Here is a 20586-nt window from a genome sequence, read left to right as displayed (position 1 = left end):
CTCTCTCACTCTCTCTTTCTCTTTATTTTTCTCTCTTTCTTCTCTTTCTTTTTTCCTCTCATCCACTCTCTCTCTCTCTTTCTCTCACTTTCTCTGTGTCTCTCTATGTCTCTCCCTTTTTCTCTGGGCCTTTGTATCCCTCTCTCTTCCTTTCTTTCTTTTTCTCGTTAATTGAAAGAGGCATTCGGGCTCTGAATTTTCGAGACTTTTTAATGCACTACATTCATTCTCTTGGTCTTTTCCTATACTTTTGTTTACTACGTTTTCTATTTTTCCGTGTAATTCTCAAACAAATTATTTCAAAATAACTAATCTCTAGCCGTTAAGGTTGAGATTCAAGTTTACCAGAAGGCAAGAAAACCAAAAGCGATTTACTGACGATAACAGCGCGAGGGAAGGCAGGACCAATCTAAAGCCCGACATTTTTTTAAACTAATAATTAAGGTTTTTTAGTTGAGATAAACCTTAATTAATTGTAATGTGTTAATTGGTCAAGCGGACCACGAAATTAGTGAATTTTTTTTAACTTCCAACCTACCTATTGCTGGTTGCGGACGTGGGGTCAAACCACTTTACAATACCTTTTTCAATCTATTGTCAATTAAAAAACCATGGACGCCCTAACCACTCTGCCACCGCGGTCCCGATATTAACTTTAACCAGTTTTTAAACTAAATGATTAAGACAAAAAGTTCCTACAGGAAGGCTAAAGTTGAAAAGTTTAAGAGCTTACCTATCATAATAAATACGGTTATTGCACCATCCCGATGAACTGATGATACTGACCATGCCCTTACCGCTATTTATGTAACTATTGTTTTCGTTTGGAGTGAAAGACATTCGTGGCCGTCCTACCCCACGGCATTGACGTCAATGGGTCAATCAACTCGACCGACTGACCCTCGCCCGCGACAATGCGAAACGCAAGTCGGCAGGAGTCGTCCGAACAGGATTGTCCAGTTCCAACTGGCTTTCGGCGAGTCGCGGCGACGAGCTTTGACATACGACTAGCATTTCAGACTAGACTTAATTTATACACCACACGAGGCTGAACTTTATAGTTTAACGTGTTTTCCTTGTTCTCCGAGAAAAAAAAGTCCACTGTGGCCAATCCGATCTTCCTTGCAACAAGAACTCTACCAGGAAGGTACGAAAGGAAACTAAGGAAAATCGGGCTTTCCTGCTTTACCCATGAAAAAATCCACGTGGGCTTTTCTGAAATCCAAGTACGTAATATACCCTGGTTATCGCAAGGTCTCGTTTTATTTATTTAATTTTACACATTTCCCTCTTTAGGATTTTAAGTGCGCATAATCTTGTACACCGTGTGTATTTTAAGGTTCAGTTATAAAAAGAAACGTCAATTTTAATAATAGAAACTTCCGGGCAGTTTGTTTAATAAGGGATTCAATTGGCTTTTTCCTACTTTAGAGAATCTTTTGGGTTTTTTTTCTAACTTTTAATTGAAAAAGCTTACATTTAATTCCTGAATAGTTCTATACCATGACCATTGATTCAATTATCAAATAAAATACCAATTATCCACACAGTTCTGTAATCGAACACCTTTTTTGAAAGAAAATTATCTTAAATGCGGCCATATTTAACATTTAAATTAATATTTCTGGTTATTCGTATGCAATTCATTATCAGTTCTCACTTTAAGAATCGACCTTGATCCATTTATAAAATGGAATGTCAATTTTTATAATTGAACTTCCAGTATAGACTTGTTAGGAAGAGTCTAGTTCCGTCGTAGAGCAATAATGGCCCTTTGGAATTTTTCACTGTTGCAATAAATTTCCATCCAACTGGTGGATAATGTTGCCAGACCAAATTTCAACCAACAAGGAAGGTTTTGTAAAAGATTCTTTCGTTTTCAGAGTAAGAATCAGCTTTGGACCAGTTATGAAAAAAATAGTCAATTTTTATTATTGAAACTTACATCAGTCTGTTCAATATTATTTGGAGATCTAGTTCTGTCAAAAACCTGTCCTTATTCTAAACCTTGCATCACATATTTTGTATTTTATAACAAAATATGTATATTAATAATTTGTTCACATTTCAAAATCGACCTTCCTCCAATTATAAAATAAAAGTGGCATTTTTGTAATTTTGTAATTTAAACTTCCTGATGACCTACATGGGGACATAGCCGTGTCGTCAAAGAACTGTCAATATCGACAAAACTGAACTTTTTTTTCAATTTTCGTTCATTTATTTAATTAAAAATCATATCGTACTTACATTTTGTACTACTGACTGAAATGAATCTTTTTAACCGTCTAATTTGGACCAAATCCTTTATTTGTATTTTAGGTTTATTATAGGAAATAGAGAGCATAAATTTTTAATAGCCGGTATAGTTTAGTTAAAAAGTTGTATAGTTTCGACTTTTTAGAATATTTCGTATAGAATCTTATAACTATTATCTCCGACCTGTTTTTGTGCTAGATGCTCAAATTTTTTTTCAGTCATTTTCTCGCCATCGATTTCGGAGAGGAGGCATGTCTCGGGTTTGGTTACTTTGGATTTGGTTAAGAACAGTTAGGGTTATGTTAAGCGGCTCGTAGACGATCAATATTATTGCACAATATTTTGGGTTGTGTAATTTAATTGATAGTGTGTAGACGATATTGAAAGTTTGTGCAATACATTGCATGATTGACGAAAAGTTGAAAATATATTGTACAACCTGGAAAATATTGCACCGTCATGCAAAATATTGCATTATTGCGCAATACCAGTCAGTTTGTGAAGTATCAACAAGTGCACAAAATATTGCACAAACTTCAATATCGCCTTCAAACTATTCAAGTTCATTGCACAAACAAAATTTTGTACAATATTATTGAACGATAAGGGGCAACCGTCAAATTATTGTGCAATCTATATTGTACAATAATATTGACCGTCTATGGGCCGCTTTAGGGTTGGATTAGGGCTAGGAACGGGTTAGGTTAGGTTAGGCGAAGGGTTAGGGTTATGCCTGGTTTAGGGTTAGGGTTAGAGAGTCAGGTTATTTTAATGTGTTTTCACTCACCGTCAGGTACTCATTATACTAAACGGATTACTAAATTTCATGGGCTGTGGACACAGATTAATTAAGGAAGCAAAATTAAAGGGACAAAAAATGGTGGACGGAGACCAACAAAAAACAGGCAATGTGAACGGCACACATATAAAAAGAAACAGTGAGAGGGAGAGAGAGAGGGAGAGAGAGAGAGAGAGAGAGAGAGAGAGAGAGAGAGAAATGCAAACTGACACACAAAAAAAGAAATAGAGAGAGAGAGAGAGAGAGAGAGAGAGAAAACAGAAATAATGAGATTAGTGAGAGAGAGAGAGAGAGAAATGCAAACTGACACACAAAAAAAGAAATAGAGAGAGAGAGAGAGAGAGAGAGAGAGACGCCAACTTGCAAACAGGAAAAAAAAGAAATAGAGAGAGAGAGAGAGAGAGAGAGAGAGAGAGAGAGAGAGAGAGACGCCAACTGACAAACAGGAAAAAACAGAAATAATGAGATTAGTGAGAGAGAGAGAGAGAGAGAGAGAGAGGGGCAAAATGACAGACAAAAAAGAAATAGAGAGAGAGAGAGAGAGAAAGAGAGAGAGAGACGCCAACTGACAGAAAACATACAAAAAACAGAAATAGTGAGAGTAGTGAGAGAGAGGTAAACTGAGAGACAAAAACAAAAAAAGTGATGATGATCATGATCCCTTTATTTATCAATCACACAAGATTTAGTCTCAAGTACCATTCTTACATCTAATGTGAAATGCAACGGTTACTAATTTTAGTCTACTTCTAATTTATTAAACATTAATTACTTCTGATAAACTTATTTTTTTGTTCAATGTGTTATCCATTCGTTTTACATTGACCTACGTATGCATTTACTTAAAATTCCCTATTGAAATAGATATTCTAATTTACATAACAATTGAGCGATGAAAAAGAAAATTACTAAAAAAAATAAAATAACAACAAAAATACTTTTCAATACAATACAGTAAAAATCATAAATTAAAAATTGCCAATATAAATCTAGAACTAAAACTTTACTCACTAAATAGTAATATAAAAAACTAAAAACTAAGTGAGAGAGAGAGGCAAACTGACAGACAAAAAACAGAAATAGTGAGAGAGAGAGAGAGAGGCCAATTGACAGACAAAAACGGAAACAGTGAAGTAGAGGCAAATTGACAGACAAAAAACAGAAATAGTGAGAGAGAGGGAGAGAGAGAGAGAGAGAGAGAGAGAGAGAGAGGGAGAGAGGCCAATTGACAGACAAAAACAGAAACAGTGAAGTAGAGGCAAACTGACAGACAAAAAACAGAAATAGTGAGAGAGCGAGAAAGAGAGAGAAAGAAAGAGAGAGAGTGAGAGTGAATGGGAGGGAGAGAGAGAGAAAAGCAAACTGATAGAGAAAGAAACAGAAATCATGAGAGAGGATGGCACAGACAGATAGTGTCATTTAAATTGAAACATGGGGCCATTGACGAGGATAATGTCAACGATTTTACCCTCGGAAATCCCCTATTGTCAGCCTGCCACCAGACTATTAACTGACCTCTTTATAGATAGTTAATCTTGTTTTATTAGTCTGGCCATAGGTCGTTTATTCGAACGTTAAAATCGAATAGACGGTTTGTTAACATCTCATTGCCCGAGATAATCACGAACAATCATAAATTGATTAGTCCTTTTTTTGATACTTGGTCTTTTATACACAATAAGCTTTGCTTTGTTTTGGTTGAAATGAAAAAGCTACTGCCACGAGCGGGATTCGAACTATAAAAGTTTAAAAAGTTTTTTGTTGTTCTGTAATACAAAATGTTTGAAAATAATATGCATTAATACCCCTGTTTAAGAATTAATTAGTGACAACCATTATGACATTGTATAAAGGAAGTAAACAGGTGATGCACAAACTATGCGCGTAACTCAAGGAGTTTTTAGAAATTCTCAATAGTTTCGGATATATTTATTAATTTATTTTCTCCAAAACGCTGTTGTTTTAGGTTAAAACCGTTATAACTTTTTTGCTCTTCAAGGTATAGCAAATCAGATAGAACCTCACTGCTACAGATAGAGAGGCAACTCAATACATAGTCTCTATGTAAGGTATTGGTTGAGATAAAAAAGTCGGTGTCACGAACGAGATTCGAACCCACGACCTTCGGCACAATACGCCCCTGCTCTGCCACGTGAGCTATCCTGACTTCGATCCTCTCGGACACCAACTGCCCATCTCAACCAAACTTTTCCAATTTTCCCTCCTTTTTTGCCTTATTAAATCCATTAGATTTCGTGGTCCGATTGACCAAATAACGTGGTAGAGCAACGGCGTGTTTAGCCGAAGGTCGTGGGATCGAATCCCGCTCGTGACACTGACTTTTTTATCTCAACCAATACCTTACATAAAGATTAATTAATTGAAAAATGTTATTTGGTCAATCGGACCACGAAATCTAATGGATTCAATACATAATGTACACCTAATCTAAGCAATGCAATCTCACACCATGCATTTACTCTAATAAATACCATTAGCTTAAACATTAAGAAATTAACATTAAAAGAATGAGGATCTTGTGAAGGAAAAAATAATAGTGCAGTGGACTCAGAAACTTGTTGTGCCCAAAAACATCGTGGCATATGAGCATATGAAGCCAAGAGCTGTTGATTTAATTAAAAGAAAAAAGATTTATGATGTACAGTCAGTTTAGACATATTTTAACTTTTACAATTATTGTTACAAAAATTGCTCAAACTGATCTATATTGGAATTAAGTAATGTTATTTCAAGAGATCCTAACTCAAAATGGCTAAGCAGTAGCGAAGTAGACAGACCTAGTAGAGTGGTCAAGTGCTGATTAGTTTAACAAAATAATAATGATATTAGGTAATTCACTAATTTCGTAGTCCGCTTGGCCAATTAATATATTACAATTAATTAAGATTTTTAGTTGAAATAAAAAAGTCAATGGCACGAGCGGGATTCGAACCCACGACCTTCGGCTTGATACGCCGCTACTCTATCACTTGAGTTATCGACACGTCCCGCTCGTGACACTGACTTTGTAGCTCAAGTGGTAGAGCAGCGGCGTATCAAGCCGAAGATAGTGGGTTCGAATCCCGCTCGTGCCATTAACTTTTTTTCGCAACTAAAAACCTTAATTAATTGTAATATATTAGGTAATGTCTGAGAGGTTATGAATCTGAAACTTTATTGTCAAAACATCATAGTGTCGCTTAAGAGGTAATAGGTCATTGACTATTATTGCTAAAATTTCCCTGGGTTTTCTTTGTATCCCAGGTTATGTCTCCACTGAGCGGTTGTTTCACATTCGAAGGAGATATGTGTGGAGGTTTCTTCCTTAATGCATAACCTACAAATATAGTCATCATTGACCATACTCATAGTATGTAGATGTTTTCTCACATGCCAGAAATAGGAATATAGTTCACTCCAGTTTACCTGCCAAATTTTTAGCTTGTTTGGTATTTCCCATTATCAATCGAGTCGATTGCATTGAACTAAGAGCTAGTAACGTGCGATACTAATCGATATGAGTTAAGTATCGAGTTTTTTTCGATACCGAGTAATTTTGGTATCGAATATTGTCATTCGATACAAGTACTGTATCGAATACTTTTTATTGTATCGAAACATATACTCAAATAGATTTTTCGTCGAGTGTTCAAGTAATATTGAATTGATATTTTTCGTTCGATACATACCTTCCATCAAACTGGGCATTGACTAATTACTGTTAAAAGCGCCTACTAGCGGCATATGTTAAAATTAATCTAGATTTTTAAAAGTCGTGGGTTCGAATCCCGCTCGTGACACTGACTTTTTTATCTCAACAAAAGCCTTAATTAATTGAAAATCATTTATTTGGTCAATCGGACCAGGAAACCTAATAGATGTAATAAGGAAAATGAAGTATACTTCACTAAAGCACTCCGTGGCCATTTCATTTGTCGCTGAGAATCAAATAGATTACCCGACATTTGAAAAATGGCAAAAAGGAGGGAAAATTCAAAAGGTGGGGTTGAGATGGGAAGTTAGTGTCCGAGTGGATCGAAGTTACGATAACTCAAGTGGCACCGGCGTATTTAGCCGAAGGTCGTGGGTTCGAATCCCGCTCGTGACACTGACTTTTTTATCTCGACCAAAGCCTTAATTAATTGAAAATCATTTATTTGGTCAATCGGACCACGAAACCTAATAGATAATATCAATTATGTTGAAATGTGTTGGCAGCTTTTCCTTGTTCTTACCTACTTACCCACTGTATGAAAAAAATACTTAAAAATGAAAAAAAACTGCAATTTTTTTGTTTACTTTAACGCATGAGCGTATTTTAACCAAAGTCCACAATAATAAATCGATCATTTATAAATAAACGAAAAAGTACTCATATGAGTAAGTACTCGTTAGTATCGAAAAATTTCTGTCGATACTTGAATAGAATCGAATTTTTCTTTCGATACCAGTATCGAATACTTTCGGGTATCGCACGTCACTACTAACACCAAAGCACCCGCCATCCTAGTATCCATATTCATCATCAACATCAAGAAGTTGGATCCTTTTTAAAAAGATAGTTCCTAGTCACAGTAAGTTGTTTTGAAACGATCCGGATTTCGAGCCTTTTAGCTTCAGCTGATTTTTTTAATGGGCTCAATTTGAACGTGCGAAACGCGGAAATTATAACACAAATAAATATTATACTAGTTAATACTTAATATTATTAAATTACTATAAAAATAATAACAATTAAAATAATTAGTTTAATTATTTGGATGTTTGATATTATTTATGTACATATTTAAAATGGGAGGTAGATCAAATTGAGCGCCATTAAAAAAATCAGCTGATAATTGGAACGTCGCGTTGGCGGAGGTATCAGCGGGTTCACTTTGGCAATTCATGTCGAGAGACGTGGTTGTAGAAGCCCTTCAATCTGATGATGAGCTAAAAGGCTCGAAATCCGGTCGTTGCAAAACAACTTACTGTGAGTAGGAACTATCTTTTTAAAAAGGATTGAACACCACACTCACTCCATCATTTATCATTTCTATCAAGAAATTGGTTTTGGAACATTTTTGTCAGTTAAAACTTTACCAATTAGAACTTTTTAACGTTTCAAAATTACTTAATTTTAGTTGTTGTTTTTAGTCACTTACAGTAATTGTTTTGAGAAAAATTCTTGAAATAGCTTTTTAAAAAGGTATAAATATTGAAAAATTAGTCTGCTGAAAAAATTCAAAATGTCTCTGATAAAAGGTTTAATTGGTTTGGCAAATTGTATAATTAGTCTGACGAAAGGTTCAGCTAGCCTGGCACACTATTTAATTAGGTTGGTGGGCAATTAAACACAAGCTAATTTTTTTTTAATAAATTACGAATAGATAAAATTGTATTTTTTTCAAAAAGGTCAATTTTTTTATTTTAAATTTTAACGATATATTTTTACTGTCATGGTCCAGTACCAAAAGAAGGATAAACATTGTCTTTCAAGGCTAACTTACAGCGATGTTTGAACGATTCCACGTCGCCTCGTTCATCGAATTTTATCATTTACGACCCCTTACGCAACTAAGATGCCAATTAGTTTAATTGATTTCTTCCCGTCCCTTTCGTTAAAATTCATTGAAAACATTAAAAAGGGATCGAGCAACGACGGTGAGATAAGGGAAAGGGCGTTTGTGGTTCACTGGCCATCGTTAAACAGTAAACATCAGTTTGGACGAAGGCAAACAATATCTGGCGATTAACGAACCGATAAGTCACCATGCATCAAATGCTTAATTGACCTTTTTTCCTCCTTCAAATTCCAAGGAACTGGACGGTTTATCGATCCCGTTATGGTTGGTTTTTTTTTTTTTTTCTAAAGGGAAAACAAAATAAATTTCCACGGCCGACAACTTGCAAACTTTTCTAAAGATGACTTATAACCCCACAGTCCTAATTCATCTACAAGGTGTCCTTTTTAGATGGCCAAATTTCTCTTGAATGAATGACGCTATAAAAAAAATACGTGTTTAATTAATATTTTAGTCTAGTTTCAAATTTTTACCTTTTTTGGAGAAAAATTATACTTGGTACCTCAAAAGTGACCTTAGTTATATCCAAGGTGAAATCCCTTATTGTCTTCTTTTTTTACGAGGGTTCGCAATAGCAGAGCTTATATCAACCCTCAGGGTGTTTTTGTCAACAAACAGGTTTGTCAAATAACAATACTCCATCTATCCGTTTTAACAATATAAATAGTAAAAATATTTTTAAAAAATAAATTATTCTTTTTATCTAAGGTTTTTGGCTGAGATGAAATATTAGTGTCATGAGCGGGATTCGAACCCACGACCTTTGGCTCATACGCCGCTGCTCTAACACTTGAGCTATCGTGACCTCGACCCACTCGGACACCAACTTCCCTTCTCAACCGCACCTTTTGAATTTTCCCTCCTTTTTGCCATTTTCCTTTTGGAGATGGGAAGTTGATGGAGTGGATCGAGGTCACGATAGCTCAAGTGATTAGAGCAGCAGCGATTTGAGCCGAAGGTCATGGGTTCGAATCCCGCTCGTTACACTAATTTTTCATCTCACCCAAAAACGTTAGATGAAAAGAATGATTAATTGAAAAAATTAATATAGTCAATTATGAAAATAAATATGGATTAGATTTATTAGATTAATAAATAATAAAACAACTAAACTTAACAGGTACTTTATATATGTATATCACATGAGCAATGACTTTAAAGCTTTCCTTTTGAGCTTTAAGTTGATATACTGCCACAACTGATTTACCTCATTTTCTCACTAATACTAATATTTCATGACAGGCCGTTTTTTTATATAAATAAATAATAATAATAAATCTTTTTTTCCAAGAATGGGCATTACATATAAATGCAATAGATATTTTGGTACATCCCTGCCTGCTGTAAAAAAGCAAAGCTTGTACAAGACAGCAGGAGTTTTTGGAGATCATCAGAGAAATAAACAGATGAAAAACAAACAAATAAACAAACATAACTCAGAATAAACTTGTAGCATGAAAAAAACCAACGAAATTAAATCTTGGCTTTCAAATAAAAAACTCATAAAAAAACTCATAAGGTGGGGTTGAGATAGGAAGTTGATGTCCGAGTGGATCGAGGTCACGATAGCTCAAGTGGTAGAGCAGCGGCGTATCAAGCCGAAGATCGTGGGTTCGAATCCCGCTCGTGCCATTGACTTTTTTATCTCAACTGAAAACCTTAAATAATTGTAAAATATAAACTACGTTTAATGGGGCAAACTTTACTCAAAAAATAAATTACAACCAGAGATATAAAATTAAATTTTCGATTGTATATTTGCTTCTTCGTTAAAACGACACGAAGTTAAAAATTGTTAAAAGGGCTGAAAATAGAACAATCTAGTCTTACAAAGTTTGGCTTGTGTTTAAGGGCTTTAAAGGATGCTTACAAGGAATCAAAATTATTCATTTTAAAAAAAATCGGTTCATTTTAAGCGCTTTTTTGGCATTGACATTAACGCCATTACCATATATCCATTTATTTAGGGTTTTTTCGCGGTAAAAAATTTCAACTGTTTCTCGCTCGAAAAATATTTTAGTCTACACTTTGTTACGAAACTCGGGTAAAATATACGAAAGGAATCTACGATATCTATGTTATTACTAGCTGCTAAGTTAGGGACTTAGCAGCGTACGTTGAAATTTTGTTTAGCAAGACAAAGAAGATCTATAAAGAATCCAAATTGTTTGTTTTAAAAAAAATTTCCTACCTTTTTTGTAACTTTTATTATATTTAATCTCATTTTATATGAACTTGCTTATTATTGTTTTATACAAGGTAAAAAAATAATAATATAAAAAAAATTGACAGATGTATAATAACATTATGTCCAACCGTAAATATGATTATTTGTCACGTTTACGTGTGTGTATGACATTTGTGAATCGGGCAGAGTGTAAACAAATTTTTTAATCGTCCCAAACAATCGTCAATTATGATTTACAATGACGCAAGTGGTTGAATTGCAGGTGTAGAGCCTGGGCGCGCATTAATGGACGTCAAAGGAGAAAATTACCAGGATAATCTTCAACTCTACCTACTGGCGTACATACGTGCGTTAATGCTTCAATTAAGACAAACGCGTCATTGTCCGACGAATCGGAACGTTGAGAAAATTTCTCAATTGCCCAGAGAGACGAAAACGGAACAATTACAACGACCCAGTCGAATTACGTGTCAAGAGTGCTAAATTTAACCAACGAATTGGGTTTTTGCTAAATTTAAGCTAGAAAAAAGTGAGGTATTTCTTCTTGAAGTGTGTAAGTGATGTAACGTAGTTTAATCAATTCAGGTCGTTCTTGTTCGTCTATGCTCGCTGGTTTGTTCTGTCAGATGAATTTCTGCTTTTCGAAAGGTACTAGACCAAGTGAAGTAACTAGGAATTAAACAGCTACATCAGGGCAACAGTCACTTGACAGAAAATTAAATATCTTCAACAGCTAAACAAGAAACTGGCATGAAGTAACAAGTAATTAAGTAGCTACATTATAAAGTTTAAACACTGAGCAGTAAATTAGGTATCTAATAGCAATAAAAGAAATATCTAAACCAGTCCAGCGAAAAGTAATTCACAAGAAAGTCTAAACACCCGGCAGTGAATTTAGTATTTCCAACAAATGAATGAAGGAACTGTACTAGACCAACCCTATAAGTGTCGAAAATTTCAGGAGATGTTTCTAATCATCATATGCAACAAAAAAATTCCTATAAACCCCTGTCCAAATCTCAACGGTAAAGAAGTAATTTCAGGTTTTGGGGGTTTTTTTTCGACTTAGGTCCACTAAATTGCTTATAAACTGCAAAAATTCTGACTGTAGAGAAATCTGGTGTGTCCCACCTGAAAGAACGTTAAATTTTCTGTTAGAATACCTATTTATATTGCAGAATCGATGAAAAAATTCTGCACGAAAAATTCTGAAAAAACAAAAATGTTGAAATTTGGAATTTTTTTTTTTGAAAATGTTGGATTGTTAACTATAAATAAGTTTCAATTAATTAAGGTTTTTAGTCGAGATAAAAAAGACAATGGCACGAGCGGGATTCGAACCCACGTTCTTCCGCTAGATACGCCGCTGCTCTACCACTTGAGCTATCGTGACCTCGATCCGCTCGGACATTAACTTCCTATCTCAACCGCACCTTTTGAATTTTCTCTCCTTTTTGCCATTTTTCAAATGTCGTGTAATCGGATTGGATTCTCGGCGACAAATGAAATGGCCACGGAGAGCTTTTAGTGAATCATACTTCATTTAATTCATTAAATTCACTAATTTCCGCTTGACCAATTAATATATTACAATTAATTAAGGTTTTTAGTCAAGATAAAAAGGCTAAAAAGGAGGGAAAAGTAATTTAGAAGTATGAAACGAGTATGAGTGCAACTTAAAAAAACGACGAGAATTGAAAGCACAGTAATAAGTCTGAATCATTTCGAAGTACTTTTTAAGTTAATATTTGTTTTTAATATAAGAAATCATGTTAAGTTGTTTTGTCCCATGGCGAAATAGGCCATTGCTAGAAGAGGTAGTAGCCTAAAGGACCAAGGTCAGGGCTAAAGTGAGTATAAATTCGATTCCCTTCATTCCTACATTTTTTCTTAGCATTTTTGTAATTGTGATCAATTTTCGTTTCGTACTAAAACTGCTTGTTTTTCATTTTTATTTATTTTTCCAAAGATGTGAGTGAGTAATCTATGTTTTATTATTAATTGTTTCATTTAAATTACCTTTTTTGTTGGGTTCAACATAGCACGTGTTCCTCTTGTGTGCATGGAGAGCAAATAGCCTTTATAGGTTAGGTTATATAACCAATTTGCAAGGAAAGGACGAAAGAACAAAAACAAACTTTTAATGACAAAAACAAAACAAACAAAAAATTTTCTTACTGATCAGATAAGTTGCCATTGAAGGGACAACCGCATTTATCTACGTTTCGGCCGATAGCACCCACAGCGCAGATGTTTCTGTCGTACTATGGCTCAGAACTGGGGCGAACGTTATGGAAAAAATCGACGCTGGATAAATTTTGGCCCATTTGATAAAGGCGAGGTCGCAAGTTGAAGTGTACACGTTCGACACCACGTGAGCCCTCCCTGCAATCTGGAACGGGGATTCGATAAAAGATGACCCCTGGTCGTGGTTCGACCCCCGCGGACCACCAACAACAAACCTTTTCAAGGTAGTACTCAATCTATTGACATTGCAGGACACTTTTAAATTTAACTAATACAATTTTTTTAGGTTGGATTGTTGATCGTATTTGTACAAACTAAGGCCCAAACACAAGTGTCAAATTCAGGACAAATTTTCCATTGCCACAATGAAAGACAATGAAAATTTTTAAGATTTCCTTTTGACATTTGAACGGTAATTTGGTCGTTTTCCGATTATTTTTATTGTGAATATGTATATGTGTATATGTGTATATTCATTTTTCGTGGAAGGAAGGAATGTTAATGTCATTGTTGATTGTTAGGTTAGTGATATAGCTGGAGTTTGGAGTATTCGTAGGACTTTTTTTGGATGGCTTGACGTAACCTCATAGATCAACTGTTTAAGTTCAAAGTAGTCGCGTCGCAGTCATGTATAGAGTTTTTTTTTCCCGGGTGCTTCGAACAATAAAGTCATTTCAGCCCCCTGTCACTGCACTGTTATGGCCGAAGGGGTACTCAATATTCCGCCATCGGCCCTACAGTCTAAAAGACAAATAAAACTCTTACAACAAACAAATAAATAAATTACTTACAAATAAATACACGACACAATAAAACACAACACAGATACACTTATTTACAGATATTCACGTTTTATACACTATTTACAAGTGAGGAAACACCCCCGTTTCTCTTAAAAAGCGGAATAGGGGATCCAACATTTTACTTGCTCGCCCGAGTACCGTTTTTATGTCGGGGTTGATGCCTACTCGCTCCCTGTGGGGGGTCAAGGCACGGCACTCCTCGACAGATGAGACACACTGAGCAACCTTTCTCTACAACCGGGACACCTGGGCGGGTTTTGACCCAGAAGCAGATGTCCGTGTATCAGACGGGTATGGCCAATCCTCAACCGAGTTAACACGATCCTTTCATTTCGTTTCAGATTCTCATGAGGCCATCGTTCAGTCGTGCCCTTAACTCGCAGGAGCTTCTCGGACGACCCGGCCCACTGACGCTGCCAACGCTTTCCCACAGCGTTCTATACTGCTCGCACAGCGTCACCGGGCCGAATCGCGGTAGCTTGGTCTGGAGGGCGAGACGTTCCAGCTTTCGCTGCCTCGTCTACACGTTCGTTGCGTTCCGGGTACCCAGACAACTACTACCGTTTTTCCCAGGCGCTCCAGCTCAGCATATCTTTCTAAAAGGAGCACGACAAGAGGGTCCGTGGCGAATCTGTCCTGGATTGCCGATACTGCACTCAGGGGGTCCGTGTACAGACAAGGAAGGCAGAGCTCTCATCGTCTCGAATCACCCCGAGTGCGTGCCAGATCGCATAGAGTTCCGCCGTGTGGTGCAGTGCCGCGGGAGTGCCCAGAAGTGGACGAACCCCCATTATACACGGCGCACGCCACACCCTCGCCGGACTTGGACCCGTCCGTAAAGACGAGACGAATAGAGTTATTAAAGTTTTTGGTCAAATCAGATTTCAGACCTAGAAGTCTTCGAATTTACCCAGGTGTTGTTGTCTTGGGTGATGATTTCATGTCATTTTGGGGTCTAGGTATAGTCTTTAGTATCTGAATTATCGGAAACTCCTTTCCATAATAGGGCAAATCTGTTTATTTAATATAAATGTATGCTGGGTACATTTTCCTCATACAGTCTGATATCTATCCTCCGCTGATTAAACGAAAGGCAGTCCGACTACAACTGCTAAACGAGGAAACATCCTAGATCCATTTTCAAAGGAAATTTAACAATTACGCAGTAAAGAGGATTTGACGTTAAAAATAACACAAAGGCAATTACTACGTACAACCGACTAACGACTAGAAACGTTCAAAATTCGAAATTAGTACTGATGAGCCCAATTACCAATTTTTCTTAAAATAATTATTAACATGTGACGATCGGCAATTTGAAATGAACTCTACTAGGTTTGACGTGTGTTAACAATAAACATAAATTATTAATTTTGAAAAACTACCTACTCTTTAGATCATAGATTATATTCACCTTTAAAATGACCAAAATCGTTGGGTCTGGTATATATATGGCGGTAGCCGAGTGGTTAAGGCGTCAGACTGTCGGGCGTCGGCTAGTAGATCCCGTGGTCTTGGGTTCAATCCCCACCGTCGCCTCTGATCTTTTTCTGACGCCTAAGGGGACCGGTGGCCGCAATTGAAAGAAATTGACACGGCACTCATCAATGGAAGGAGCGGCATCAGATCTCAGCGACCCTGAATTTGGTCACAACCCCCTTCAATAATGAGTTTCTTCGATGGAAGAACACCGGCACACCGGGGACTCCAATTCACAAAGTAAGCAAAGTACAATAAGCTGTACAGCTGCAGTGTTCACGTGTCATGGCTCACGTGACCTGCATAAACCTCTTGGACCTGTTCAGAAACCCCAAGATTTTGGACCATTTAATCTCGGGGAGTGATTTCGTGATGTCCTCTCCTTCAAAAATTTCAAATCTTGACCTAGCGTACCTATCACACTTTGCGAGGTAGTGCCTTGCCGTTTCTTCTTTTATTTCACAAAAACGGCAAAAGGATCTGGTAGAATACCCATTACGAAGAGGTGTTTTCTCAGTGGGCAGTGGCCCGTCAGAATACCTATCAGCCTCCGAACTCCCTTCCTTGAGATAGAGAATAGCCATTTCGATTCTGCTGGCTTGATCTCCTTAACAAACTCTTTCGATTGCCTGTGTCCGGGGATAGATTCCATTCCTTAAGGAATTGTTTCATACCCTCTGCCTAAATACTCTCTTTCGCTGTTCTCATAGAGTGAGGTAATACCGGTTGTGGCCTGACAAACGCAGAATTAGAGCCTTCTTTGACCAGGCTATCCGCCTCTTCATTGCCATAGTGTCCTTTATGTGCTGGTATCCAAATAAAGATTACATTGTTCTCAAACCTGGAAGAGATCCTATTGATAAGATCTACAATTTCCTCCACCAGACTAGATGTCGACAAATCTTTTTGTAATGACCTAAGACTAGCCTGACTGTCAGAAAAAATTCTAATATCTTTTCCCTTGATTTTATTTTCCATTCTATAACACACATTAATGACCCAAATTACCGTCTGAAAAACGAAGGTGTTATTGTCAAGAGGGAAGGAGATGCTGATACCTAATTTAGGTTAGATTCCTGCACCACTCCCTTTACCTTTGATAAGTGAACCATCTGTACAGCAGTCTATGTTACGATGGTCATCATCCACACTATAATTGTATTCACAAGAAGTGACTACCTGAAAGTACTTTTTCCCCGAAGGGGTTTTAATCTTTTTATCACTATCGCTTTATAATTGGCCGTTAACCTTACTCAATAAAAATCACTCCGTACGACGAAGAACTTTTTGCTGGCACACCATTTGTGGCCAATTAGTCAATAATATGTACAAAACATTGAAATATTTCATCAAATCAAGTTTATACACTAGTCTCTAGAGCCAGAATTTGTCGTATTATTTGTGTATTGAGCAAAATTGACCTTAGCACAGATCCTTGATGAACTCTGGATCCTTTAATCGATTATTATTTAGATTTTTTCGTAAATGTATTATTTCTGGTCTATTATTCAATAATGTTTACTAAACATTGGGATATTTCTCAAATTCCACTTATGTAGTCCTTAATGATACTTTGTCTTTTAATAACTTTGTCAGATATAGTATTGATAAATCGATCAATACAAAATAAATAAATCACACAAAATGTTTAATATTAATTTTTTTTAATCATTAAATATTTTTGCTCGTATTTGAATAAATTTAAATTGGCCCCTTCATTGAACGAGGAGGTTAACGATTTAAAAATTAAAATCCATAAAAAAAATAGAAAACTTTTTTAAAAAATTTTACAACAAAAAAAGCATGTGGCATATTTCTTTGTTTGGGAAACAAGAAAAATGGTCACGTTATTGACGAGGGGAAAAATCGTTTTTATTTTATATTCGTATGTACAACATCAGATAGGAGTAAAGACTGGACAATTAATAGTCATAACAATTATCGTCAGTAATGATCCAATTACCCGCTTTTAATAATTAAACGAGATAATTTATAATCGTACAATACGAACGAATATGGCGTTCTATCTCAGAACAGAAAATTATAATTTATTTCAAATATATATTCAGATCTATATCTTCAGCGGGATTCGAACCCACGACCTTCGAATCTGACTCGTGACACTAACTTTTTCATCTCAACCAAGACCTTACATAAAAAGAATAATTAAATTAATATGGTCAATTAGACCACTAAACATTAATTAATTAATTAGAATATATTACAGAAATCGTGAGATGCGGTCTGGTGTGATGTAGGTTTCAGAAAAACATTTTCTTTATCGTGCCAACGTTTCAATCTTTATTGAGATCATCTTCAGGGCCTGGGATTTACAAACGTTGAAATTTAAAAAATACATGTAGGATGTGGAAAAAGAGAATTTATACAATGCAAAATTTTTTTTATTTGTTAAATTTAAACAATGTTTGTAAATCCCAGGCCCTGAAGATGATCTCAATAAAGATCGAAACGTTGGCACGATAAAGAAAATGTTTTTCTTAAGCCTGCATCACACCAGACGCATCTCACGATTTCTGAATAATCATCGACTAACGGTCACTAATCACCACACAAATCAGAATAGAGCTTTAGAATTCAGAATTTTCTCGCAAAAAAAGCTAACAAATATTAAATAAAGAAAATTTATTAAACTTGTATCATAATCATTTTATTTGTTTATATTTTGAACTTTTTTTCTCGACGTTTTAGATTTTTACTCGTCTTTAGAAAATGGCTGATCAAAAACAGGGGGAACAAGAAATACGAAGTAGAGAGGCAAATGGATGGACATGCGATATATTTTAGTACTACGTCTTATCTAACAGCAAGAAATAGTTTAAGCATTGAATACAATTTTAAATCGATGTCGATCTGTACAATAAGGAGAAATAAATAAAATTGAGCAATAAGAAACACGTTATTTTCAATTGTGGCGTGATGCGATGAGATAAAGGAATCGTCTGGCGAAACAGGACAACAAAGGGGCGTTCTGTAGCAAATCGTCTTTTACTCAGACGTAACAATAGACAGGCTGCTCATAAAAACTTCAAAATAAACCACTCTTCGAGAAGAAAAAATAAAAATGTTCATTATTGACCGTACGCTATTCACATATCGCCGGTCAATCACGCCACCGATAACGAACACTATCGGAGAATTTAGAATACAAAAGAAATCCTGACGTTTTATACGTAGATATAAGGCCTTTTTTCTGTTTTATTCGAGAAAATATATACATCTACCTAACATCAGTGGATAAGTTATGCACTGGCACTAGGTCACCACTGCTTCAACAATGTTCTCGCCTTCCTCGATGCAGCAAATGAGCTTGCAGCAGCTTTGTATATATACTCGGCGTGGAGTTATCAAAATCTCAACTCTAACTAATCTAGCCTAGTAAGCTTCAGTAATAAAGGTACTCAAAGCATCGTCTCTCATACTCTCAACAGGTGAGGTAGCTGCATGCTGTACGAGTCCCGTACTCCCTACTCCCCCTACTCTATATCAGTTAATATACTTGAACCATCGGCTCCGCCCATAACCCGATCTTTTTCAGGGATCTAAAGTGGTGACCCCGAGGAGATGTTCCTGAGAACATTTTAGAACTGGGAGAACACGCCACTCTTCATTGGACTGCTGCTTGGAGTAGCTCAACCATTGCAGGAGTATATGGTGACCACCTGTGTATACTGTAGTGGGAACCTACAGTTACCATGGCACTCGTTAGGTGTCACTACCTTCATAGGTCTAAGGCTGACTGTTCCTATGTCCGTTTCAGGACTTACACAGGATGGTCGTGCAACCATACCTGAAGGCCCAATCCTCACGTCACCAGGCGTTAGCCACGGCTGCAGCCGTGCCCAGGATGGATCACGGGGAGGTGCCTGGTCGGGATATGACGTGAGGGTCGCACCTTACAAATAGCTTACGTGCTAATGAGGGGTGCCCAATCTCCCCGTACACTGAACCCCGCCCAGGAGAGAAAGAGAGTGGGCACCCCACGTACATACTAATACTATATATACAATAAACTACAATATGTTTATATATACAATTAAACTCACTGATACTTAGTTTAACACTTACACTGACACTTATTAGTCAATGTTGGGTGGTGTTGGCCATCCTTTTATTGTCATCACCTGATACACAAAGCGTTTGGTGGCCGCGAATCCTTCCTTTGACATTATCGCACTGGATATGGCTCGGACGTCACACTCTATGGAGCACGTTTCCCTTAACCATCTGCTTCTTGCAGCAGAATAAGCCGGGCACTCCGAAAAAGTGTGGTCTGGTGTCTCTTCAGAACCGTTAGAGCACTGAGGGCACTCCGCCGTGTTCCGCATGCCGAATTTACACAAATACGTCCCAAAATCACCATGCCCCGTGAACATTTGGGTCATATAATGGTCTGTCTCGACATATTACGTTTTAGTCTGTCACTTATAGAAGGCATAAGCTGATGTGTACGACGGCCTTTGTCGGTTTCATCCCATCGTCTCTGCCATCGCGTAATTGTGTCCAGAAGAATTCTGTTGATAATGTCTTTCTTTTCCGCCGGTTCTATTCCTTGCGTTTCTTCATAGATTCTACGCCGTTTTTCAACTTCTAATATAATTGCGATTACTCCGGCAATCACACAGAGAGCTTCCGTAGGAGCAGTACGGTATGCTCTAGTAATTTTTAGTAATATTTTTCGCTGCGCTGTTTCTAACGTTCTTCGTTGGGCTGATGCTCCAGCACTTGTCCAGATTGGGGTCCATGCATACAAGATGACTGACGCATAGACAGCCGTGGCTATTGTTTTTCTTTGACGAAATCGAACGCCCCATGATGGTCCTGTTAATGCATTCATACGACAGATGGTTGTTGATATTCTATCTTTTACTGCCTCTATATGTTTCTTAAAACTCATGCCTGCTCCTATGTTAAGTCCTAGGTACTTGGCTTCTTGGCAGTCCTTGAAAAACTCCCAGTCACTAAAATACAAAGTTAGGTGTCACCACTGCTTCAACAATGGTCTCGCCTTCCACGCTTCAGCCAGAGCTTGCAGCAGCCCTATTTATTAAGCTGAAGCTCAACAAGCTTATTTCAGACTCGTCAACGAAGTCTCAAATCCCATTAATGGAGTAATGTCAGCAAGGAACTTGCAGCATCATGTCTCACAGTCTCAACAGCCGACAGCTGTTTTGACGAGTTCCTTCACCCACTACCAGTCTACTGACTCCTGCTCCTTCAACATCAGGC

General features: G+C 36.9%; 1 long non-coding RNA gene across 1 annotated transcript; it reads left to right on the top strand.

Moving 5' to 3' along the window:
• The first annotated feature begins 755 nt into the window (after positions 1-755).
• On the top strand, positions 756-13458 carry LOC112126827. Its single transcript, XR_002910244.1, has 3 exons — positions 756-1226; positions 12996-13281; positions 13344-13458. It is a non-coding gene; the product is annotated as an uncharacterized LOC112126827 (long non-coding RNA).
• Positions 13459-20586: the final 7128 nt, after the last annotated feature.

This window comes from Cimex lectularius, unplaced genomic scaffold (assembly GCF_000648675.2).
Source record: "Cimex lectularius strain Harlan isolate CLEC.00 unplaced genomic scaffold, Clec_2.1 scaffold89, whole genome shotgun sequence".
Classification (NCBI taxonomy): domain Eukaryota; kingdom Metazoa; phylum Arthropoda; class Insecta; order Hemiptera; family Cimicidae; genus Cimex; species Cimex lectularius.
Note: the sequence above shows the minus strand (reverse complement) of the source record. Positions and strands in the feature narration are given on the sequence as shown.